Below are 27,550 nucleotides of genomic sequence, written 5' to 3'. Positions count from 1 at the left end.
AAGAAAAAGAAAAAGAAAAAAAGGGTGAACCTGACCACTGAGTCACTCTCTGCTTTCCTGTTTGCCATGTGATCCCTCTTACATGTGCTTCCACCGTAATTCCATTGAACAAATGGAGCTGCCCAAGGTTGGATTTTCAGCTTCTAAAACTTGAGCTAAATAAACATTTAAAAGTTTACCTATATTTTGTCATAAAAAACTGATTCATCCATAACCTGAGGACTCTCCCAGTCCACCCTGTTCTCTAGTCCTTCCCAGATGTCACCAGGTCCTCCACCCCAGTACTACTTACCTTTGTGGCAGGGCTGGCATCCCACACCTCTGCCTGTGAGGGAGTAACCCAGAGGGAAGACGGCATAGCTGGCCTGCTGTGGACTTGGCTTCTGTCTAAATGGGCACTTCTGAGGAACAAGAAGGCACCCCAGGGTGAGAGGGCAGCTGGATTCTGCACCACACATCTACCTGGATACTGCTACAGGTTGTTGCCTCAGTTTAGGTGTCTGCTTTTCTGAGTGTCTTTGTAGACCCCTAACTTCTTTGTCCTCCAGTTTCATCGGTTAACAGAATATCACCTCCTCCTAGGACTCTTATGAGGGACCTGCAGTTCCATCCCCTGTAGCTGTTGCCAGGACCTGGCTCTGAGGGTCAGCTAGCATTAGGGTTCAGAGGACTTCCTGACTTCCTCTGTATCCCACCCACACACAATGGTGACATATGGTATGTGAGGGCCATGGCCAAGTCATGGGGTGGCCACCGTGGATGTTCACATCTCTGTTGCTCCAGTCCTCATGGCACTTCCCTTCATTGCATGACACATGGAAACAGTGGCTCTGAACCTCCCAACACTTGCATGGTCATCATCTCATTGATGGCACAGCAGCGTTCCAAGAGGACAAGGTCACTGCTTTAGGCTTATACAAATTAGGGATGATGAGGTTTAGTTTTGATACCTGAAGATTTAGCCTTTTCTGGGTTCTTTCCAATAATCTCCATTCCCCTCTTCTTGTTGAGAATGTTCTGTAATTCAGGATTTCTAGTTGCAAATTCTTTTAATTTTTATTTATCATGGAAGGCTTTTATTTCATCTTCAAATATGAAGCTCAATTTTGCAGGATACTGGATTTTTGGTTGGTATCCATTTTCTTTCAGAGCTTGATATATATGTTATTCCAGAGTGTGAGTTAGAAATCAACTGAGATCTGTAATGTTTTCCCCCTATATCTGATATTTTCCTCTTGTGGCCTTCAAAATTCTATCCTTATTCTGAATGTTTGGCATTTTCATTATAATGTGCCTTGGTGTGGGTCTGTTGTAATTTTGTACATTTGGGATTCTATATGCCTCTTGTATTTGATTTTCCATTTTATTCTTTAGGTTTTAGAATTTTCCTGATATTATTTCATAGAAAAGATTGTGCATTCCTTTGGTTTATATCTCCATGCTTTCATCTATCCCAATAAATCTTAAATTTGATCTTTTCATGTTATCCCATAGTTCTTGGAAATTCTGTTCATGGTTTCTTAACATCTCTCTGTGGTCAAATCCATTTTCAAGATTATATATTTTGTCTTCATTGCCTAAGGTTCTGTCTTCCAAGTGGTCTAGTCTGTTGGTGATACTTTCTATTGAATATTTAATTTTGTTTATTTTTTCTTCATTTTGAGGATTTCTGCTTACATTTTTTTCAGAATCTCTTCCTCATTATTAAAGTGATCTTTCACTTCCTGTGTTTTCTCTCTGATTTCATTTCTTAGACCTTTTATTACTTTGCAGACAGTTTAAGTACATTCTAAACTCTTTCTTTGATATTTCTTCCACTGTGGTGTCAATGAATTCTATTATTGGAGTATCTTGGTTTGTTTGGGGAAATTTATTCCCTTTTTTTCATGTTTTTTGTGTGTCTATCCATCTAATGGTATAGATATGAGGCAGTGGAGTCTTTACCTTGTGATCTTTTAGTGTCCCTGAAGGTTTCCAGGGACCCCACTGTTTGGGCGGGACAAATAATAACAACCAATGCAAATAATATACAGCAAGCCTAATAATTTTTACTATCACACCTACGATGTTAATTATCACAATAAACAGAAATGATATGTTATTGTCTACATAAAAATAGCAATTTTACAAAAAGAGTTTATAATTTCAAATGGTGGGCAGGGTGAGAACAGAAGTGATATAGGATGTGATGATTATGATGGAGGAGGAGAGAAGGAGGAGTAAAAAATTAAAGGAAGAATGAAAGGGAGAACAAGAGAGCTTGGCTGTTAGCAGAATAAAACAATCAAGGAAAACAGGATAAAAATATATATGAAATAAAAATTTTAAAAATCTTTAGATTTTAAATCATTGCATCTCAGTACTTGATGATTCATGCTGGAAGAATGTACCTCAGCAATCTCCTTTGGGTTTCACTCATGTGGTGTGGGACACAGTTCTCAGTCTCTTACACCAACTTCAGACCCACATTTTCTGGTCTCAGGTTTAGTCTCCAAACAATTTCTCCCACCCCTTCCCTTCAAGCAATGCCAGATTGGAAGAGGATATGGGGTAGAAACCACTGAGTTTCCATATTCAGTTGTTTCCTGTGTAAGCCTCCCTCCAAGTTTGATTTTTTTCCTGGTCATTAAAGCACACTATGTTGTGCAATGTGTGTTTACTGTGTCTATATTTTGGGCCACACTCAGTTTTTTTCCCAGGAATTGGCCCCCTCTGCTGCAAGTTCCCATATGGCTGCTGAAAAATTTTTTGTTTCCTTTTTCTCCACCTGCTTCATTGGAGACATGGCAACTTCTTTTTCCTCACATGGATACTGTGCAGTTTATCTTTCAGGTTTCCCAGGCAATGTCCTTGATCTCTAAATGCTCTGTACCCAGACATGCCTTGGACCTCTCCAAATGCTTTTTCCTTTAATTCTCTTATCTCTTTACTATGCTCACAGAGGGACCACTGTGGCAGTGGCTGTGTGGCTGGGGATTTCTCCTCCTCCTTCTCCTCCTCCTCCTCCTCCTCCTCTTCCTCCTCCTCCTCCTCCTCCTCCTCCTCCTCCTCCTCCTTCTCCTCTTCCTCCTCTTCCTCCTTCTTTTTCACTATATCCAATATCCTGAGCTCCTGATCTGCTTTGAATGTCCAGTTTTGAATTCCAGTAAAGTCCCCTACTTTTTTGTTGTTGTTTTTCACCCACCTTGCTAAGAAGCTCCCTGTCTGCTTTCTTGGTTTCACTTCATAGAAAGCCAGGAAAGCAACATCCTCTATTCTGTCACCTTGAAAAAGCCTCCTTATTAACTCCTTACTTGTTTTTTCTTCACAACCAACATTTCTAAAATCTGGAAATTGCTCTTTTTCATGTTCTATTGTTTTTTCCAAATTAAAATTTTTCTATATTCTTTTTATATTTGTGCAAAAATTGAATTATACTATATCTAAATCATAAAATTTAATAATTATTAAACATATCAGAAAAATGAATCTGAGGGGCTGGGATTATGGCTTAGTGGTAGAGAACTTGCTTAGCATGTGTGAGGCACTGGGTTTGATCCTTAGCACCACATATGGAATTTTAATAAAAGCCCATCAACAACTTAAAAAAAGTGAATCTGAGATTAGTTTTGTTGGACTTCAAATGTTTCATGGACACCAGTTTATTAATACTTAAAATCTGGGGCTGGGGATGTGGCTCAAGTGGTAGCGCACCCACCTGGCATGTGCAGGGTGCTGGGTTCAATCCTCAGCACCACATAAAAGTAAAATAAAGATCTTGTGTCCACCAAAAACTAAAAAATAAATATTAAAAAAATTCTCTCTCTCTCTCTTTAAAAAAATACTTAAAATCTCCCCTGTAGTTTAGAATACTGATTTAAAATACTGAAATAGGTATAGTGTTAAGTTTCATTCTAACTATAAAGTAAATCCTGACATTAAAAATTTAAAAATTAACATTTTATGCTTTACTCTGTCCAGCTCTCATGGTATTTCTACTTTTAAAATTCTTGAAAATTTACATTCTTTTTTCAAATTATAATTTTTATACTTCTTTGTCTGTTTTATGTACACATAAATTCAGTACTTATAACAAAATTTTACCATATTCATATAAGGGACTATTAAAATCAATTCTGAATTTTATGGTCAAGCTAATGTTTCTGAGCTCCATGTTCTGTGGTACTGCCATTCTCACCATTGGTGAGATTGAATAATTCTGTATCACTAGACATAGAAAATTTTCTTTTTTTGTTAAATACATATCACCTCTCTCTAATTTTGGTATCAGATGTGGGATTTGAAAGTTCAAATTAGTGACAGAAATTTTAATATCTAAAACACATCAACTTAGATGTTCAGCTTTAGCAATTTTTTAGTTCTGGACCCTAAAAAGACAGCCAATCAGTGTACATACCGCAAAAGGGGAGGATCATGAGGAGGGTCATTGGAAAGGGGAGACATCTCTGATGCTTCCAAGGAAGCCACATGTCAGTGAAACCTTGACCCATCCTAACACAGATGACACTAGTGAAGCTAAAGTGTTGCTCACAAGTTCCCCCAGAGTGAGCCCCCCAAGGGAACTCAGGTGATTGTTAACAATGGGTAGAAGCAAGGTCAATTTGATCAGCTTGATTTTAAACATCTAGCAAAAATAGTTAAAAGTCAAAACATAGCCATTCCTGGGCATGTAAAAAAACAATAGTTATTTTGATGTAACTTAAGATGTACACTTGCATTAGTCCTCCTAGAATAAATAAGACTGGAGGTGACAACAGAGATTCTTATGACATGACAACAGATATTCTTATAAAGAAATGCCTGATACCTATCAAGAGAAACTTCCAGAGTCAGAAGTTTTTAGTCAGTTTAAGGCCTACAGATCTTCCTAACTTTCTATACAGGTAGGCTTGATCAATGTAAGCTAATATAAAGAGATCATGCCAATAAAAAGATATTTTACAAAAGTCAAATGACATTAAGTAACTTAACTAAATATTGTGTTGACATTTCTGATGACTTTGGAAATCTTAAAACTTTACATTCCCCCTTTCCATGACAAGGCTAACAATTAAAACAACAGGCAGAAATAAAAGAAAGGTTAAAAAAAAAGAATTCAACAGGGCACTGAGTGTGACTTGAGTTTGAGGGTGGTGGGTCACCAAGTGGCTGATGGGTCAGATCTGTCAAAAGAAAAGGAAAGTTTCTTCCTAGAGCAATTTGAAAAAAAAAAAAACCAAACATTAGAAACAAACCAAGGTAGAGATTAACACAAACAAACAAATAAGGGAGAAACAACAAACAAGATAAGAAAAAATCAAGACAAACACTCTCTCCTTCCTCTACTGGATCCCAGTCTCCAGACTGTTGTCATGGTCTATTTATTGCAGTTCACTGATTCTTAACCTGAGCCTTGTGAGGTTTCTGGTCACTTGATGTACCTTGGGCATTACAATAAAGCACTTGATATTCTTTGAAAGATTTACAATCAAGCACTTGATATACCCCCAGAGGAGAGCTCCTGATACATCTTGAAAGATTTACAATCAGGTGCTCAGAACTACTAAGGAATTACAATCAAGTCAAATGGAAGGAACAAAGCTACCTTCCAACACACACAGTTTTGTCTTTCTTCAAAGCTTCTGGATTTACAGGTATGAGCCACATAAGACTCTGGAATTACAGGCGTGAGCCACATCATAAATTCTTTCATGGGTGGGATCATCATTGGTCACTGCAGATCCCAACCCTTGCAAAGCAGAAAGCTCCCACAATTGGAAAGGGAGGGTGTCTTTCTCTCCTTCAGAGGATCCAAGATTCCCATGGAGTCAAAGCCCCATCATCTTGCTGGGACCTTCAAAATGCTATGGTGAGATTGCAATCAATCATCAAGTAGCTCTTAAAGCAAGAGACAGAACCATTTTTCTTCACCAGCCAATCATCTGGATCCACTAGCTGGCAAGCCAAGGGGCAGGCTGCAAGTCTACACCCTTTGAGCCCCTCCAAGAGTTAGGGTACACATTTATAGTCAAAATCACATTAATTATAAGTGGTTGTTACTATGATTCAAAATCATAAACAAACATCATGAGATCTAAAATCATAAGCAGAAGGAGAAAATGGGTCAAAATGACCTTAGTTGAGTACAAGTTAAAGAGTAGTTACTGATGTTTAGACAATCATTCTCTGACAGGGTACATTGTCCAAAACAATGAGAACCAAAAAGAGAACAATTCCATTGTATAAGAATTGTCATTTTGTGTTGCTAAACATTCTATGCTAAGTGACTCTTGATGGGTACAGAGACAGTATGTTCCCATAGGAGAAACATTTCTTACATGACACAGAGTCTCAGGGGCCCATAACAAAACAAAAGAAAAAGAAAAAATATCTCAAAAAACATTCACCTCCCAGTGTGTAAAAAAAAAAAAAAAATCAATGGGTATGTGTTGGCAGCATTTTGGGTGACCAGAAACTTCTACAATAACCAGAAATTGCCTTTGGAAAAGGGAGAAGAGAAAATTTTAAGTTAGTTGCAGAGGAGGGTAGAAGATATGGAGAAAAAGAGCAAGAGAAACTACTGAAGAAGGGAAGAAGGGAGAAAGGGATATTTTGATATACAGTTCCTGAGGGCCCAAACTGAGAGTAAAGAGAAGATTTAGATGATTCATGTCTCTTCTCTGACTTTGGGCTTAGACCATCTACATATCATATTTATGTCAAAGACATAGTGGTTGTTCTAAGCTAATTTTCTTTAACAATTACGATTTCTTTTTATTATAATTCTCCTACAGGAATTTAGAAAATAAATGATGGCATACAATTTCTAATATTATTTTTCCTTTTAATGAAGATGAAAGTGGATCCTAGACATGAAGGAACATTGGAAAAATATACTCTTTAAATAGGTTATATAGCGATGAATGTAAAATCATATAAAGGTTATATATTTAGGAGCAGATACTAATTGTTTTGTTAGATGGAAAATGTGAGGCTCTTAGTAAAATGTAAAGAAAAAATGACACATACACAAGCACTCACAAACATTGTTTAACTGTGGTGGCTAATGTGAGGAGATAATATTTGGATTTTTATGGGAAATGAAATAGTATTGGTCAATACTGAGTTTAACAGTAGACAAACCACTCCTCTGAGACTGAAGGATTGTTCAGTGATGCTGGTGGATAGATCAGGGCCAACAGAATCATTTCAAAAGGAAATTTTGCAAATTATGGAGGACAATCTTATACATTAAGTAAAAGTTTGAGTATTTAATCTGTAATTTCCAACAAACTCTGGGGCATTGGCATTTCCTGATGGTCCCATAGAAAGGCTTGGAGAGTAAGATTATCTTCATTCAACTTCAATAAAATCAATACATGTTAAAGATGTTATAGATTATAATCTGAGAAATGCAAAACACATACACCTATCCATATCCATGTGTTTACAAATGAAACACACACATCAAACAGGAAAATAGTGTAGGAAGAGATACATTTAAATCTATCATAATCATCTAATTATGTATCAGTTCAGATTATTTGCCTCTCAAAGACAAGACAAAACAAAACATTGCACTATGGTTTTATTAGAGCAGCCCAGGAAATAACAATGATCAAGAGGAATCTTTCTTAAGTAAAAATTCAGAGTAGAAGCACAGGTGGATATTACAATTGTCCTCCATGTTATAATTCATGATTCATGGACTAAGATAGAAGATAAATTTTTCATAGGCTTTCTCTTGTTCAGTGAGGAGGTCCTTGGAACTGGATAGAGGAGAGTGTGGCTGCAGAGTTGCTAATCAAGACCTCCAGAGACCAAGCAGCAAGCAGGTCTAATTTTATTGTGCAGTTACCATGTATATATACTCAGGCAGTAGCTAAGCAGATTACAAGAACCACCAATACAATTGCTGGCCAACTGTCCCTGCAGTGACCAATCAAGAAGTTGGCCATGGAGCAAGCTCAGGGACTACAACACGTGGCCTCACACCCAGGGCTGTGTTTACAGGGTAAGAGGTTTGCCATTCACATGCCTAGCATGGGGGAATGGTTTGCCACTCAGACAGCCTTAATGTATGCCATGTAGGCAGTACTCTATGCACTTGTCTCCACAAACTTTGTCATCATAAATATAGTGCTTTCAGAGAAACTCTGGTATAAAAACAAAAAGAAATTAGTAGTACACGTATTTGTTTGGCTATGCCTGGCAGTGGAACATGTTACATCTACACATTTTCCTGTGTAGAAAACTGAACCTTATCATCAGAACTAAGTACTAGGGATTTTGATAAATACAACACAGTATGCCCAGATCAAAAGTAGAGAACTAGAATTCTCTGCTCCATTTACAAATGACACATTATGCAAATACAGTAATCCATAACATGCATTATGGATGCAATAAATATTGCTCTACACTTAAAAATTTTAGTAGCAGGAACAAGTACATTTTCCATGCAGGTGAAAAGCATGCGTATTCTGTGAAGATGCTTATGGATAGGGAAATACAAATGAACATCAAGCAAGAGCCAGGTATCTTCTATTAATTATCTCAGGCAACTTGAATTTATAGAAAGTTTTTCTGGAGAGTGGACATGAAGTGTTCTGAAAGGAATAGAGTATTATAAACCAAAGTGAAAATATTGCAGCATGAGACAGCAGAAAATATGCTAGATTGTTAGAAGAGTATCAGTTTCAAACAGAATCAATATGGTAGGATCTAAGAGAGCAGGATTTGGCACTTTAATTCCATGAGCAAACAAAATCCATGTATTTTATTGGCTAATATTTTCATAATTATCTCCTTGTAGATTCATCAGCACTCCATTTGCTAAAATCTCATTTCCTGATAAATTTCTATGTGCATATGAAAATTCTATGCTCGGTTTCTTAATAAAAGCTATAGTTGATATCCTTTCTCAGGAGGAAATGGAGATAAAATAGTATCCAGACTTTAGGTAATTGCATGTCACATTTTAGGTATGGATTAATTTTCAAAATTCTACAAACATTTCAAAACTCAGTTAAAATATATCCAATTCCAGTTATATCCATCACACACACTATTATAATAACTGCTTCTTTCTTTTTTTGGACTTTTGAATGGGAAATTCACTTTAATAAGTGAATAAGTGTGAGAGTAAATATCATGACTGGTAACAATGCCTGGAACAGAAGATTCATAAATCAAATATGTGTTTAATGGCACATAGCACAGATAACACCTTGTATCAATGTGATTTGGTTGCACTCTTTAAGTGTATTCATGCGGTGAATTTTATGATTGGTTTTTGTATGTTGAAACAACCCTGCATTTCTAGGAGAAACCCTTCTTGATCATGGTGCAATATCCTTTTAATATGTTTTTGTATACAATTTGCCAGTACTTTATCAAGAATTTCTGCATGTATGTTCATCAGGAATATTAGTCTGAAGTTTCTTTTCCTTGAGATGTCTTTGCTGGTTTTGGTATCAGGGTCATACTAGCTTTACAGAATGAGTTTGGAAGGTTCCCTCCTTTTCTATTTTATGGGAGAGTTTGAGCAATATTGGTGTAAGTTCTTGGAAAGACTGGTAGAACTTGGCTGAGTATTGGCCTTGTCCTGGGATTCTCTTTGTTGGTAGGCTTTTTATGACATCTTCAATTTCATTGCTTGAAATTGATCTGTTGAAATTTTCTATGTCTTCCTACTTCAATTTGGGTAGATCATATGTCTAGAAAGTTATCAATATCATAGTTTTTCTTTTTAGTATAGATTTTCAAAGTAGTTTCTGATTATCATCAATATTTCACTGATATTCATGGTGATTTTCCTTTTTTGTCACAATTTTTCATAATTTGTAGTTTATTTCTTTTTTTCTTTGTTAGCTTGGCTAAACATTTATCAACTTTATTTTTTCAAAGTACAAAATTTTGTTTTATTGATTATTTGAATATTTTTTGTTTCATTAATTTTGGTTCTGATTTTAATTATTTTCTGTCTTCTGTTTTTTTGTGTTATTTTGTTCTTATTTTTTAGAGGTTTGAGATGTAATGCTAGGCAATTTATATGATGACTTTCTTTTCTTTCAGTGAATGAGCTCAAAGCAATGTAGTTTCCTCTTAGAACAAAATATAGTGTCCAATTATATTTTGTCACTATTTTCACTTATCTCAAGTATTTTTTAAAATCACTTCCCTGCTATTTTCTATTATCCATTGGTAACTAAACAGTGTATTACTTAGTTTCCAGGTGTTATAATAAATATATTTTTAATTTTATCCCACTATGTTCTGGTAAAATGGAAGGTATTATCTCTATATTTAGTATTTGGAAGCATTTATTTGTTACCTAAGACATAGTCTATTTTAAATGAGGATCAATGTGCTCCTCAGAAAAAAGTGTATTTATTTATTGATGAATGAAATATCCCATATATGTCTGCTAAGTCTAAATAATTAATTGTATTTTTTAGTTGTATAGCTTTTTTAAAATTTTTTGTTTGGAAGATCTATTGAGTGGTGAGACAACAATTTAAGGGTCACCCAGTATTATTGTATTTTAATCTACTGGAAACTTGAAATTGTGAAGGCTTGTTTGATGTATGTAGATGCCTCATTGTTTGGGGGCATGCATACTTAAGATTGTTATATCTTGATGATTTATATGTCCCATAAACAGTAAATGGGACATAAAGATGGCTTCTTTTAAAAATACCTTCATTTTATTTATTTTTTAAATATGGTGTTGAGGATCAAAGACAGTGCCTCACTTCATCCCTGCAAGGCAAGCACTCTAACATTGAGTACAACCCCAGCATGAAATGGCCTTCTTTATTCTGTAATAAATCTGTAATTCTCTTCAAGTTAACTTTAACTTGAAGTCCACTTTATCTGATATGAGGATAGAAACCTCTTCTTGTTAACAAGATCCATATGAATGTTAGTCATCCCTCCCAACACCCCCCACCCCAACACCTGCTGTATCCTTTTGCTTTCAGTCTATGCATGACTTTGCCTACGAGAGAGAGCAAAGTGTTATTGTTCTTGTTGTTTTCTTTCAAATACAATCTGGCAGTCTACCTTGCTCATGGATAGGCAGAATTAATATTATTAAAATGGCCATATTTCCAAAAGGACGTTACAGATTCAATGCAATTCTGGTCAAATCCCAATGGTATTCCTCACAGAAATAGAAAAAGCAATTATGAAATTCATCTGGAAAAATAAGAGACCCAGAATAGCTAAAGCAATTCTAAGCAGGAAGAGTGAAACAGGTGGTATCACTATACCAGATGGTTACTATACTTCAGAGCAATAGTAACAAAAACAGCATGGTACTGGCACCAAGGATGATAGACCAACCCACAAAATTACAACTACCTTATATTAGACAAAGGTGCTAGAAGCATGCAATGGAGAAAGGATAGCATCTTCAACAAATGGTGCTTGGACAACTGGAAATCCATATGGAACAAAATGAAATTGAATCCCTAACTCTCAGTATGCAAAAAAATTAATTCAAAATAGACCAGAGATCTAGGAATCAAACCAGTGACTCTGCATCTAATAGAAGAAAGAGCTGGCCCTAATTTCCATCACTGGGGTTAGGCCTCAAGTTCCTTAATAAGACACCTATAGCACAAGAATTAAAACCAAGTATCAACAAATGGGACGAATTTAAGCTAAAAAGTTTTTTTCTCAGCAAGAGAAATAATGTGTGAGGTGAATAGGGAGCCTACATCCTGGGAACAAATTTTTACCCCTCACACATCAAATAGAATTCTAATCTCTTGGGTATACAAAGAACTCCAAAAAATTAAACACCAAAAAAACAAACAAACAAATAACCCAAGGATAACAAATAACAAATGGGCCAAGGACCTGAATAGACACTTCTCAGAAGAGGATATACCATCAATCAACAAATATACAGAACAATGCTCACCATCTCTAGCAATCAGAGAAATGCAAATTAAAACTACTCTAAGAGACCATCTCACTCCAGTAAGAATGGCAGCCAACAATAAGTGCTGGGGAGAATGCGGGGGGGGGGGGGAGAGGGGGGAGGGGGAGGGCGGGGGAGGTACACTCATATATTGCTGGTGGGACTGCAAATTGATGCAGCCAATATGGAAAGCAGTATGGAGATTCCTTGGGAAGCTGGGAATGGAACCACAATTAGACCCAGATATTCCTCTTCTCAGTCTATACCCAAAGGACTTAAAAACAGCATACTACAGGGACACAGCCATATCCATTTTTACAGCAGCACAATTCACAGTAGATAAACTGTGGAGCCAACCTAGATTTCCTTCACTGGATGAATGGATAAAAAAGGTGGCATTTATACACAATGGAATATTAGAACTAAAAAATAATAAGATTATGGTATTTGCAGGGAAATGGATGGCATTAGTGCAGATAATACTAAGTGAAGTTAGCCAATCCCCCCCCCCAAGTGTGGAATGTCTTCTCTGCCTTGGGGAGGGGTGACTCAAAATGGGGTAGGGAGGAAGAGCATGAGAAGCTGCTGAATGCTCCCAAATGAAGTTGTTCCTGCCATTCCTGAGAAACACCTCTGCTTAGAAAGACTTCAGCAGGGCACAAAGGAGAGAGTGCGCCCTGACAACTAATTGAATATATAAAGTTTCAAGCAGCTGGTGCAAACACTGTTGGATTTCCAGTTCAAGAGAACGCTTGAACCTAGGAGAACAAAATTTGGGGCAAAGTGTGACTGGTGAAAGTGACCCTTTGTCCTGCCAAGTCAAGACAAATTGGAGGAAAAAAGTTTTCAGATTTTCCAGTATACACGGACATTTCTGCAAGCTGCTGAAGGCTCCCAAATGAAGTCGTTCCTGCCATGCAGGAGAAACGACTCTCTTAGAGCGACTTCAACAGGGCACAAAGGAGAGAATATGGTTTTCGTAAAGTAGTACATATTGACTCTGGAATAATAAAGCAGGAAAGAGATGGTCCTCTTGAATTTCAGCATCCTTTCTTTAAACAAAGCCGGGATGACTTGTTGGAGGACATTAAAAGGAAGTTTTCATTTTCAAAACCAGAAGAAAATAAAATTCGCCAAGAAGATTTAATAAAAATTATAAGTAGTGCTCAGAAGGTTCAAGTAAAACAGGAAACAACTGAGTCCAGACTTTCAGAATTAAAAATTGAGAATGAGTCCCTTTGGAACAAGGTGTCTGAATTAAAAGCAAAGCATGCACAGCAGCAACAAGTTATTTGAAAGATTGTCCAATTTATTGTTACATTGGTTCAGAATAACAAACTTGTGAGTTTAAAGCGCAAAAGGCCTCTACTTCTGAACATTAATGGAACCCAGAAGAATTTATTTCAGCACATAAAGAACCAGTTGATAATCTTTATCATAAAGTTCCACACAGTAGGACTGAAAGTTTAAAGACAGGAGAGTGGATTTCAGATGACATCATTATTTATGATGTTACTGATGATAATGTGGATGAAGAAAATATCCTAGTTATTCCAGAAACTAATGAGGATGTTATATCTGATCCCTCCAACTGTAGCCAGTACCCTGATATTGTCATGGTTGAAGATGACAATGATGATGAGTATGCACCTGTCATTCAGAGTGGAGATCTGAGTGAACCAGCCAGAAAATCCCTAGGTTCAGGCAGTGGTGGCATCAACCCTCTCATGTCTAGTGCTGTCCAGCTAAATGAAGATCCTGTGACCATGATGGATTCCATTTTGAATGATAACATTAATCTTTTGGGAAATGTTGAACTGTTGAATTATCTTGACAGTATTTATTGTAGTTTAGAGGACTTCCAAGCTATGCTGTCAGGAAGACAGTTTAACATATACCCAGATCTCCTGGTTGATCTTTTCACTAGTTATGTGCAGATGAATCCCACAGATTACATCAATAATACAAAATCTGAGAATAAAGGATTAGAAGCGACCAAGAACAATGTAGTTCAATCAGTTTCAGAAGAAAGAAGAAAATCTAAGTCTAAACCAAATAGGCAGCTTATCCAGTACACTGCCTTTTCATTTCTTGCATTCCTTGATGGCAATCCTGCTTCTGCTGTTGAACAGGGGAGTACAACATCATCATCAGAAGTTATGTCCTCTGTAGATAAACTCATAGAAGTCGATGAGCTTTTGGATAGCAGCCTGTACCCAGAAACAACCCAAAGTAAGCTTGTTCACCTGGAGCCATTGACTGAAGCTGAAGCTAGTGAAGCTACACAGTTTTATTCATGTGAACTTGCTCCTGCACCTCTGGATAGTGACATGCACTTTTAGATAGTTAAATCCCTAAGAAGTAGACTCAACATGTATATATTCATCAAAATGATGAACTATTTATTTTAAAGTATCATTTGGTACTTTTCTTTTGTAAAATTGATTTGTTTTTGTAAATTGCTTTGTTTTGTTTAATCAGATACTGTGGAATAAAAGCACCTTTTGCTTTTCTCACTAACCATACACTATTGCAAAGCTTTGAAATGTTACTCACCTGCCTAGATATACACAAAATTCAGTGCACATTATTGGCATATCTTTAAATTGGCTTCAGATGGCCATTTTTCTCCAGTTGTAATTTGGATTTCATTTTACAGATATGACCATTAGCAACAGTTATTTTTGTTTTGCTTGTTTGATGGTGTCTGTCTAAGTTTGAGTGTAAGTCACTAGAACTAATGATAGAACTTCTAAAGCTTTCTCTGTTCCAATTATTTTTATTAAGTATTTTTCACTTGGCTTATTTTAAAACTGGGAACATAAAGTGTCTGTATCTTGTAAAACTTCATTTGTCTCACTTGGTTCGAAGTAGTTCATAAATGTTTGGAGTTCATTCATGTTTAACAGGAAGGGCAAAGTGTACACAAATACTCACTGTCTGATATGGTTCCAGCTCCATATACATGGAAACACATATACATAATGTATTACATAAATAGTTGATAGAAGACAAATTATTAATTTGTGGATTTAAAGAAAAGGAGAAAGTTCAAATGTTGGCCTTCATGCTCGAGACATGAAATAATTTTAAAGAATATAAGGCATTTTCAATTATATAGAAATTATTATGAAGGCAGAAATTGGCAAATCTTCATCAGGAGAAACAGAGTATTCTTACAGTGATTCTTGGCACCAGTGGGGAATGAAGTTTCCTGAACTCAAAGTTGTACTCCAAAATGCTTATTTCATGTAACCAATTATTAACTTGGCCTGTAAAGAGTTAATTTGATTATATTTTGCTTGTTTGGTGTTAAGTACATGTGTTGTTGGAATATTGGGAATTTTGTGTCAGATCCTGGTTAAGAGAATATATCTAAGAGGTAGATGATGGTCTATTTTTTTCTCCAAGTTCATATGAAGCAATCTTATGTCAATAGATGAAGGAAAAATTTTTTAAAAATTACAACTCATAAGTATGAGTCCATTACAGGTACTGAAACATTATGTGGCACCTCATTAATATGTACTTTTTAAAAATGTTTTTGTGTATCAGTTAAAGCATAATTTTAAAATATTTGGTTCTAAATAACCATACTGTTTGATAGAAGTGGAAAAATTGTTTTTGTTGTTGTTGTTGTTGGAATTACAGCACAGTTTTTTGTTTGTTTTTGGGTACCGGGCATTGAGCTCAGGGGCATTCCAGTGCTAAGGCAAATCCCCAGCCCTATTTTGTATTTTGTTTAGAGACAGGGTCTCACTGAATTGCTTATCACTTTGCCTTTTGCTGAGGCTTGCTTTGAACTTGCAATTCTCCTGCCTAAGCCTCCCTGAGCCCCTGGAATTACAGACATGCACCACCACACCAGGTGCACAAAACAGTTTTTATATAAATATTCAGGCCTTAGGTGATTGATTGAGTTTCTACAGAAAATATGTGCACTTTGAGGTCATAAGATTTATTATCTATCTTTATATAGACCATACTTAACTAATGTTTAAAATAATTCATACGTCCAATCACCGTCGTTAATTGTTTTGCAGGTTCGTCATTTTCAGTTCTAATTAGTTTTGGGATTACTATAATTTATTGCCTGTTTTGACCTAGGAAATCCAAAATTTTCAGTTACTATACTTAATATGAGATGTTGCTATTCTCTCTCTTTTGTAGACAAGAATGGTTCAAAAAGTGCATTCTAGGGCTGAGCTGATCTTGTGGGTGCTGTGCTCGCAGGTTCCGTTGTATTGAACCTACAGTCAAGATTTCAATCATTTAAGTGCTAATTCCACCACTGTTCTAATTTTTCCCCAAGAAATGTCTTGAGTCAAGGGTCAGATAGATCACTAAGACTTATGAATCATTCTTCTGTACAGAGAGGCTGAGCAATTAGATCTTGCAGTTTAGGAGTGTGTGGATGTGTGTGGGGTGGGGGGTTGGTGTGTTAGAGAGTAGTAATGGAAAAGTAGAGGCCTGGTAGAGACAAATCTTCAAGTACTCTTTTTCCCCCAATTAAGAGATCTCAATAGGATTTCCAAGGAAAGACTCTGAGTCCTAGGTTGCATTTCCCCCCAGGATGGTAATAATTTCATTGGCTCTGTAACAAATATGCCTTGGAAATGATAGCTTTCTTCACTAAGGCCTGTTAGGTAAAGCCTTTCAAATTGACTAAGGTTAGGCCTTTTTGTCCAGGAGTAAGAACCTTCAACAATTTTGGCACAAATAACTGCAAACTAAAGCTCATATTGGATTAAATTGAAATTTTCTTGAGATGTTTTCCTCATTTAAAAGTGTTTGCTAGCTTGCTGTAACTATTGATTTTCATATAAATCTCATAATTTTTTCTTCCTTATTAATGACATATATGATTGTAAATATTCAATGTAATGTCCAATAGAACACTCAGCTAGAGATAGAGTTGTATGTGGTATTCTCACACAAAAAAAAGAGTGGAAGCAGAAAACACTTGTGCTGAGACTTCTGTTGAAAAGACATAATTTCTGCTACTGGATTGTACCATAAAAGTTATTGATCCTCTGGAAAAAACAAACTTAGACTTAATAATTCATTATTAAGCATTTCTTCCTAACCCATAGTAAATACCAAAATTTTGTCCAAATAGAACATTCCTGATAAATATTATTGAACTGAATATGCTAAGCAATCAATAAAACATAAACCTTTATTGTTCCTGAAGACTTATGGTATACACACTTAGCAGAATACCATGGTTGTGCATTAGTAGCCTGAATTTTGATGCTAGAAATCAGTAAGTGAAAAATTTTAACCCAGGGAAGAAGATGTGCAAGTCCAACCTGATAGGAAGTTAAAGGAATAAATTACTAATTAAGAATGGAGATTTCAGGTTGAGATGCATTATACAATTTAAACTTCAATTTCATTGGGGATTAATGTTACATTTAATGGGCTAAAGTGATTTCAAGTGTCCTTTTTGGCATCTCTGTGCACATTAAAAGTAACATGAGTGTCATTTATCTTTGGTTAATCTGAGAAAGTAAAATAATTTTACTCTAATATTGCATTTTATATATTAATTTTTGATATACATAATTTTTAAAATGGAGCTGTCATTTTTGTGTTTCATTTAAGCAGTTTTGTTGTGAAATTCTGAACAAATATGTACTACATTTCACCAATATGAAAATGTCAAAATAAAATTGAGCCCATGTTTATAAATAGTTAAAATTCAAAATGTGTAAAAACCAAAGATCACCTTTTGGTTATAGAACAAAATGATACTGGTGTTAAATTAAAATTGATGAATTGGATTTACTATAATATGAAAACTAAAAAGCTAGCCAAAACATTTAGAAAATTTCTTTTTTAATAATCACTTCCTGATATAAATCAAAGTATGATTGTGAGCATATGTATGTGTATGTGTGTATATGAATTTAAATATATTTTTGTATCTTTTCCTTTATTTTGTTGGGGGATGTCAAGAAACTAAAAATAAAATTAGGAATGGAAATGAGGTTTTTGGTTTCAATATATTCATAAATTAAATAAATTCTTAAGTGTTTGATTTGCATATTTCGTTCACTAAGGGTCTAATTGTATTTGCTAAGTGTCTTACCTGATATGTTCCTGAAAGTTCATTATTTCGTCCTAATATCTGTGAATATTGAGTTGGTTGTTTCTTTCTTAATTCCATGTTTGGTTTCTTTCCTGTGACATACTGCATCTCCTAAAAAGTAAAATGAAATGCTGAAAGAAGTGATGCTAATGAAGCTTTTTTCTTACAGATCTTAAAGGAAGCTTTTGGGCTTTGACCCTCTGATATTTACTCTGAATATTTTGAATATACCTGATTCTTTTCTATAAAACATTTTTTTCAGCTGTTATGGAGATAGCCTTATGTGATTTTCAAAGCCCGTTTTTTTAATAATGTATATGAACATTGATTTTCTGGAGTAAACAAACTTGGCCATAATGTACATGGCCAAAACACCCCTTATTAGATACAGGTAGTAATCTTCTTTCACCAGAGGGCAAAGAATGGTATCATGATGCCTTAAAATTGCCAAATGCTTTGTCTTCATCTATTAAGGTAATCATCCTATTCTGTTAACATAGTGGCTTATACTGTTTGATTTTCAAACATTAAACTAACTCTTTATTCCGGGGATCACCCCACTTAGTCACAATATATTATATTGCCATTTATGTTGTGTGAGTTCTCTCTTGTCCAGCAAGGAGGTCCACAGAACAGGGTAGAGGAGAGTGTGACTGCAGAGCCACTAATCAAGACCTCCGGAGACCAAGAAGAAAGCAGGACTGATTTTATTGCATATATACTCAGGAAGTAGCTAAGCAGATTGTAGGCAGCCACAAATACAATTTCTTGCTGCCTGTGCTTGCAGCAACCAAATGAGGAATGAACTGTGGAGCAAGTGCAGGTACTGCAACACATGGCCTCACATACAGGGCTGTGCCTATGGGGTAAGTGGTTTGCCACTCACGCATCTAGCACAAGGAGGGTGTTTTGCCACTCAGACACCCTTAACATATGCCACGTATGCAGTACTCCAAGCACTTGTCCCCATATCTCCCCCATCTGACTGTGCTGCAAGGACATCTGCCCGCATTGCTGGCTTTTGTTCAGTGTCATTTATAAGGTTACATAATTATCTCACAACACAAGAAAAAATTATCACTATTATAAAGAGTAAGTCCAGGGTAATAGCATTTTAAGGATTAGTTAATTTGGCTATCATGTCTTTCCAATGTTCAATCAATACCTGGAAGAAAGAAGAGGTTGTCAAGATAGATACATTAGTCTCATTGGTTTTGACAATTGCCTTAGTAAGTTTATGCATAGTTATAACATAGTATTCCAAGTGCCCTTAATATACTGAGAAAAACTGGAGAAGTGTAAGATTACATTTTCAGATACAAAATATTGGGTGACACAAATACTACAAAATTCAGGGTCACAAGTGAGCCTCTGCAACATAACAGAATATCTAGTTGTTCCTGGTGGAGATCTAGTTCTTGCCAAATGACTAAATTAGCAGCTTGGTAGAATTTATTTAAGTCATTTTGAACAGCAAAGGCTTCTGCCATGACAGTAGAAAAATTGCTTACAATCTGAGCAGTCTGGATACTCTGAGTGAGAGAAGCAGTGCCAGTGGCTGTGGCACTGATGGCATCTACAAAGGAAATAATTCCATCGATGATGAGGCTAATTGCATGCCTTGTCCAATTCAGGATCTCATTCAGAAGATTCTTTATCTCCATGTCCCATGGGCTCCTCCCCTCTGGACAGGTTCACTGGAAGCCAGATTGCTGGGGCACTCTGAGGATAAATGTATTTTTGGTTTCACAGGAGGGGTTATACAATTTGTGAGCCAGCAGGATGTATTGACTGCACAAAGGATCTCTGTATGAGTGATATTTATGCCATCAGTATCATTGATTATTAGCAGAGCAAAGGGTTATGTAACAAACTCTTGTGCATAGTGGGTATGGGTATAATTTGGCATAAAGGCAAATTCATGGTGAGGGTCTGGACTCAATATTGATTGATTCATCCAGCTGGCTGCTGCCCTTTTGATGGGTCTAGCAGCTAGCAATATTGGCGTGATATCTATCATGCCATATTGATTTTCTGCATAATGGTTGGTAATGGCTGCAGTAGCCAATATGGTTCAGTAGCCAATATGGTTTTGGGGCACATCAGCTACATTCCAGGGAGCTGCACTCACCCAGGTACATAGATGTTCTTCACCAGAGAAATTCCTCTTATCAAGGGAATAAGGTATGGCTTGGGATGCTATCATTATCTGAGGGGGCTTCACTGTTAACAGTGAACACTGCACAGAGGACCACCCTCATAGGCCCAAGGATGAGATTGCTACCAGGCAAAGGAGCCTATCTGTGACTTAGTCAACAAATAATATCACCCCAGGTAACTTTACTTGAGGTCCATTTGCGTTGTTGAGTCCTTTGCCTGCAAGGGTTCGCCTCCAGAGTTAGTTCCTTCATCTTCTTGGTTGGTGGTTCTTGGGGTCCAGAGCTTGACTTTCTGGTAGGCACCAAGATGTGGTGATGCTCCTGTTAACATATGCAAATCCTGAACCCTTGCATATGAAGAGCCCTGGGTCATCCCATGTATTTATTATGAGATCCTTTCATGAGACCACAGGTAGATGGGAGGGCCTTGTGATGGGAACCCAATACTTATGGGCTGATGTTTCCATAGAAAATTTTGAAATTGAATGGAAGTTTAAATTAAATAAGATTTTTTTTATTCAAGCATTGCAAGGGGACTTGGTATACTTTCTCCCCTCTGTTTTTTTTTTTTTAAATGCATGGTCTTTAATTTCTTTTGTGTTCTTTTTATAATGCCTTGAGTATAAGGGGTTGTAGGAGATTCCAGTCAAGTGCTGTATATGCCAATAATTGCAAACCACTTGAAATGTCTTGCTAGTATAGGCTGGCCCATTTTACTTTTTAATAGACATGGGAACATCTGTAACTTCATTTTGCCCTACAGGGAGGAATGGAAATGGAAATGGATATGAAAACAGGGTTTTTACTAGCTTCTTGCAAGTTCACACACTCAATTAATTCTGCACTCTCTGATTTGTTACTTTTTGAAGTAGTCCTAAGTTGAAGTTAAAAGAAACAGCTTTATTTGTGAGTGTTTTAGGAGCAATAGGAGAATACTGAGGTACTGAAATAAATCTGAAAATATTTTGGTCAGATTTCTTTGATACTGGGTAGGTTTTTATCCTTTTCTTAGCCTTACTAGGCTCCCCAAGTTTGGGTCTTCTAAGTGAAATGGTTGTCTAACAACTTAGCATTAGGGTTAGGGTTAGGGTTAGGTTTGGTCAAATTTCTTTGATACTGTGCAGGATTCATTCTTTTCTTAACCACAAGTTTCTGTCTTGTAAGTTCAATGGTTCAATGTAAGAAACAGTTTAAATTTTCAGGTTTAACTTCATTTTGCCCTATAGGGATATGAATGGAAATGGAGGTGGAAATGAAATAGGGTTTGTGCTAACTGCTTAACACTTCACTCACCCAATAGTTCTCAGTGTGTATTTTCTGATTTTCTCATTGTTAAAGTAGCCCTCAGCTTATGTAGAAAGAAAAATCTTCATCTGTGAGTCTTTTAGGACCAAGCGGGAGAATACCTATATACTGTAGTAACTCCAAAATTTTTTTGCTCAGATTTCTTTGATACTGGGCAGGATTGATTCTTTACTTAATCTTACTATACAAATTTGATTTTTTTTTAAGGTTCAACAGCTTGCTGGAAGAAACAGTTTGAAATTTCAGGTTTCACTTCATTTTTCCCAATAGGGATAAATGGAAATAGAGGTGGAAATCAGTGTTTGTGCTAGCTGCTTGAAACTTCATTCACTCAATTAGTTCTCAGTGTGCATTCTCTGGTTTGTTCATTATTGAATTTGCCCTAAGCTTAAGTAGAAACAAACATCTGTATCTGTCAGCATTTTAGGAGAAAGCACAGAAATATCCATATACTAAAATAGCTCCAAAATATTTTTGTTTAAAATTCTTCCATACTGGGCAAGATTTTTCCTTTACCAAGCACCACAAGGGCTCCCCAGGTGTGGTCTTCTATGTTCAACGGTTCTCTAACAGGTTAGGGTTAGTATTAACATTAGTATTAGGGTTAGCCTTAGCTTTATGATTAGTGTTAGTTTTGGTTGGATTTCTTTGAAGCTTAGTAGAATTCATCTGTATTCAGCCTTAATAGGCTCCCTAAGTTTGGGTCTTCTAGGTTCAAGTGGGCAGGAACACTTTGAATTTTTAGGTATGACTTCATTTGGCCCAAGGGAGATGAATGGAAATTGAGGATTACGGTTATGGTTAGGTTTAGGGTTAGATATTGTCAGATTTTTTTGATTCTGTGTAGGATTCATTCTTTACATAAACTTAAGTCCAAATGTTTGGGTCTTATAGGTTTAACAGTTCGCTGGCAGAGACATTTTAAATTTTCTGGTTTCACTTCATATTTTTCTATAGGTATGAATAGAAATGGAAGTGTAAATCAAATAGGGTTTGTGCTAGCTGCTTGAAGCTTCACTCACTCAATTACTTCTCTGTGTACACACAATCCTTTGTTCTCTGTTGAACAAGCCCTAAGCTGAAGTAGAAACAAACAGCTTTTTCTCTGAGTTTTTTAGGAGCAAACAGGAGAATATACATGTACTGAAATAGCTCTAAAAGTTTTGGTCGGATTTCTTTGAAACTGTGCAGGATTCATCCTTTATTTAGCCTTTCAAGGTTCCTCATGTTTGGTTCATTATGTTCAAGGGTTCACTGGCAGGAATAGTTCATGTTGCTCTCTAGAAATGAAAGGAAATATAAGTGGAAACCAAGAAGGGTTTTTGGTAGCTTCCGGAAATTTACACTCACTGAATTATTTGTCAGTGTGCACACTCTGGTTTGTTCTTTGTTGATGTAGCCCTCAGCTTTAGTACAAAAAAACCTCCAGATTTATCTTTGAGAGATTTCAGAGCAAGCAATAGAATATGCATGTACTGACATAGTTCCAAAATGTTTTTGGTAAGATTTCTTTGATACTAAGCAGGATTCATCTTTACCCAACCCCACTAGGCTTTCTGAGTTTGGGTCTTTTAGGTTTATTGGCTGTAGAATAGGTGAGGGTTAGGTTTAGGCTTAGGGTTAGCTTTTGGATAAGGGCTAAGGTTAGGATTGGTCTGATATCTTTGACACTGGGCAGGGTTCAATATTTAGGAAGCTGTACTAGGCTTCCTAATTTGGGGTCTTTTAGGTTCAATGATTCTGAATTAGGTTAGTGTTTGGCATAGGGTTAGGGTTAGGTTTAAATTTAGCAGTATGGTAAGGGTTAGGTTTATTCCTATTTCTTTGATACTGGGCAGGGTTTTTTCTCTAGCTACTCTTACTTAGCTTTCCATGTTTAGTTCTTCTATGTTCAACCATTCACTGGCAGGAAATGTTTGAATTTTCAGGTATGACATCATTTTGCTCTACAGGGGTGAATGGAAATGGAGGATTAGGGCTAGGGTTAGATATTGATTTTTTTTTTTTTTTGGTTCTGTGCAGGATTTATTCTTTACATAAACTTACTCGATTCCAAAAGATTGGGTCTTTTATTTCAAACAGTTTGCTGGCAGGAAATTTTAAAATTTTCTGGTTTCACTGAGAATTCATTGTCTTTGTGAAGTTTCTGGAGCTAGCACAAACCCTGTTTGATATCCAGGCTGAACTCCATTCATCCCAATAGGGCAAACCCAAGTGAAACCTGAAAATTCCAAATTTTCCTGCAAACGAAAGGACAAACAAATCTGGGGAGCCCAGTGCAGTTGGTGAAAGGCAGAGGGGAGTTCCCTCTACCCTGGTGAGGTGGTATGCGGTTCCCGCAGACACGCGCCTGGAAGTGTCTCCCCCAGGGAGAGGTGAGGCCCCTCTCTCCGGGGTGCGGAGGGGGCTCCCACCAACATCCCAGATGGAGGATTCTTCCCCCAAAAGTGGGTAGTCCCGTCTACTCCGGGTGCATTCGGGGCTCCCCCGATACCCAGGCTAGAGGGTTCTTCTCCCCGAGAGTGGGTAGTCCCTTCTATCCGGGGTGCATTGGGGGTCTAGGGGACACCCCCTTCGAGGGGCAAGACTGCTCCAACCGAGGTGTTGGGGAGAGCTCCCACCGACAGCCTGGTTGGAGGGGTTTCGCCACACTTGCTTAGAGTACCCTCCACCCAGGGTGCGGTGGGAGCTCCCCCTGACATCCTGGTTGGTGGGGTCTTGCCTCTTGGGGTGGGAGTCCCCTCCACTTGGGGTGCTTTGTGAGCTCCTCCTGACAACCCATTTGGAGGACTCTCCACCCTCGAGGGGGGAGTTCCCTCGTCCCCTGGTGCAGTGGGAGCTTCCTCTGACACCGGGTTTAGAAGGCTCTCCACTCTCAAGGGGGGAGTCCCTTGACCTGGGTGCAGTGGAGCTCCCCCCACACACACACCCTGTTGGAGGGCTCTCTACCCTCTGGGAGAAATCCCATTGACCCAGCATGCAATGGTATAAGAGCTCCCACAGAAACCCAGGTTGGAGGGTTCTCCCCCGAAGAGGGGGAGTCCCCTTGACATGGGGTGTGGTGGATGCTCCCCCACACCCGGGTTGGAGGGGTCTCACCTCTTGGGGGGAGAGTCCCTCGAACCGGGGTGCACCTTGAGCTCCCCCCGCCACCCTGATTGAAGGGGTCTGACCCCTCCGGGGGGGAGGATTCTCTTGACCCAGGGTACGTTAGGAGCTCCCCCCAACACCCAAGTTGCATGAGTCTTGCCCCTCGAGGGGGGAGTCCACTCGACCCGGTGTGTGTCGGGAGCTCCCACTGACACCCCAGTGGAGGGATTTGAACCCACCAGGGAGGCGTCCCCTAGACCTGGGATGTGTTGGGAGCTCCCCCCGATATCCAGGTTGGAGTGCTCTCCCCCCTTGGTTGGGGAGTCCCTCGACCCGGGGTGCGCTTTGGGCTCCCCCAACACCTGGATTGGATGGGTCTTGCCCCTGGAAGTGGGAGTACCCTCAACCCGGGATGCGGTGAGAGCTCCGCCCGACACCTCGGTTAGACCGCTCTCGCCCCTGGGGGTGGGGGAGTCCCCTCAACCAGGGGTGCATTGGCAGCTACCCCCGAAACCCCGGTTGGAGGGTCTGAACCCACGGGGGGTCCCCTGGACCGAGTCCGTTGGCAGCTTCTATCGACAACCAATTGGAGGGGTCTGAACCAAAGCGGGGGAGTCCCCTCCATCCAGTGTGCGTGTTGGGAGCTCCCTCTGGACACCCAGGTTGGAGTGCTCTTCCCCCTTGGCCGGGGGGAGACCCCTTGACCAGGGGTGTGGTGAGAGCTCCCCCACACCCCAGTTGGAGGGCTCTAGCCCCCCAGGGGAGGGAGTCTTCTTGACCAAGGATGCGGTGGGAGCTCCCCACAATACCCCAGTTGTAGGAGTCTCACCCGTAGGGGGAGGAGTCCCCCGTACACCCGGGATGCCATATGAGCTCCCCTAGACACCGGGGTTGGAGGGCTCTCTTCACTTGGGGGAGGAGACTTTATGACCAGGGGTGCGGTGGGAGCTCCTCATGACACCCTGGTTTGAGGGGTCTCACCACTCAGTGGGAGAGTCCCCTCGACAAAGGGTGTGGTGGGCGCTCCCCCGATACCCCAGTTGGAGGGCTCTAGCCCCTTGGGGGGCAAATTCCCTCCACCCGGAGTGAATTGGGAGCTCCCCCCGCCACCCCAATTGGAGGGGTCTCACCCCTCTAGGGAGGAGTCCCTCCACCCGGGGTGCATTAGGAGCTCCACCCAATACCCCAGTTGGAGGGTTCTTGGGCATCGAGAGGAGTCCCCTCAACCTGGGGTGCATTGGGAGCTCCCCACGACACCCCAGTTGGAGGGATCTCCCCCTTCAGAGGGGGATTCCTCTGGACCTGGGGTGCATTGGGAGCACCCCCTCACAACCTGGTTAGAGAGATCTCACCCCTCAATGGGGGAGTCCACTCTAACTGGGGTGTGGTGGGAGCTCCCCCTGACAAACCGGTTGGATTGGTCTCGCCCCTTGGTGGGGAAGTCCCCTCTAGCGGGGTTGCGGTGGGAGCTCCCGCCGGATCTCGCCCTTCAAGGTGGGAGTCCCCACGACTTGGGGTGGGTTGGAGCACCTACGACATCCCTGTTGGAGGGCTCTACCCCCCTTGAGGGGGGGGTCCCCTAACTCAGGGTGCATTGGGAACTCCCCCCGACACCCTGGTTGGAAGGATCTCCCCCTCGGGGGGATTCCTATAGAACCGGGGTAAGGTGGGAGCTCCCTCCGACAACCCAGTTAGAAGGGTCTCGGCCCCTTGAGCTGGGAGTCCCCTAGACCCAAGGTACGGTGGGACCTCCCCCAAATAACCCAGTTGGAGGGGTCTCGCCCCTCCATGGAGAGTCCCCTGGACCCGGGGTATGTTGGCCGCTCCTTCCAAAACTCCAGTTGGAGGGGTCTTGCCCCTCAAGTGGGGAGTCCCCTTGACCCAGGGTGTGTTGGGAGCTTCCCCCACACCACAGTTGGAGCGGTCTCTTCCCTCGAAGGGGGAGTCCCCTCGACCCGGGGTGCATTGGGAACTCCCCCAGACACATGGGTTGGAGTGTTCTCGCTTCTCGCTTCTCGAGGGGTGAGTCCCCTCGACCCGGTGTGCGGTGGGAGCTCCCCTGACATCTCGGTTGAAGGGGTCTCACCCCTTGGGGTGGAGTCCCCTCAACCTGGGGTATGGTGGGTGCTCTCTCTGACACCTCAGTTGGAGGGGTCTCTCCCCTGGGGGCGAATCCCATCAACCAGGGGTGCGGTGGGTGCTCGCCCGGACACCCGGGTTGGAGCGGTAGAGCCCCTGGGGGGGAGTCCACTGGACTAGGGGTGGATGCTCCCCCCTTCCTCGGGCTGGGAGTTCCCTCAATACAAGCTGCAGTATGAGCTCCTCTCGACAACCAGTTGGCGGGTCCTGCCCCTCGAGGTGGGAGTCCCCTAGACCCATGACACCCCTGTTGGGGGGCTCTCTCCCCTTGGAGAGTGAGTCCCCTCAACTCAGGGTGCATTCAGAGCTACCTCCGACATCCCGGTTGGAGGGCTCTCCCCCCTTGGGAGGAAGTCCCCTGACGCATCTCCAGGGGGAATTTCCCTTCGACCCTGGGTGCAGTGGGAGCTCCCCCCCGACACCCCATTTGGAGGGCTATCCACCCTCCAGCGGGGAGTCCCCTAGACCTGGGGTGCAGTGGGAACTTCCCCACACACCCTTTTTGGAAGGCTCTGTCCCCTCGACCATGGGTGTGGTGGGAGCTCACCCTGACACCCCGTTTGGAGGTCTCTCCACCCTCGAGGGGGGAGTCTCCACAACATGGGGTGCGGTGGGAGCTCCCCCAACACCCTGTTGGGGGAGCTCTCACAATTCAGGTGTGGAGACCCCTCTACCAGGAGTGTGGTGTCCCTGGTTGGAGGACTCTCCCCCCTCATGGGGGGAGTCCTTTCGACCCGGGTGTGGTGGGAGCTCCACCAGACACCCGGGTTGGAAGACTCTCCACCCTCGAGCAAGGGGAGTCCCCTCTATCCGGGGGTGCCATGGGAGTTCCCATCGACACCTTGGTTGGAA

At 40.1% G+C, this 27,550-nt stretch overlaps 1 pseudogene; it reads left to right on the top strand.

Moving 5' to 3' along the window:
- The first annotated feature begins 391 nt into the window (after positions 1-391).
- LOC144365108 (heat shock factor protein 2 pseudogene) lies at positions 392-14,264 on the top strand (annotated as a pseudogene).
- The last annotated feature ends 13,286 nt before the right edge of the window (positions 14,265-27,550 follow it).

The sequence above is a fragment of the Ictidomys tridecemlineatus genome, chromosome 6 (genome assembly GCF_052094955.1).
Source record: "Ictidomys tridecemlineatus isolate mIctTri1 chromosome 6, mIctTri1.hap1, whole genome shotgun sequence".
In the NCBI taxonomy this organism is placed as follows: domain Eukaryota; kingdom Metazoa; phylum Chordata; class Mammalia; order Rodentia; family Sciuridae; genus Ictidomys; species Ictidomys tridecemlineatus.
This window is presented reverse-complemented; position numbering and strand designations above follow the sequence as displayed.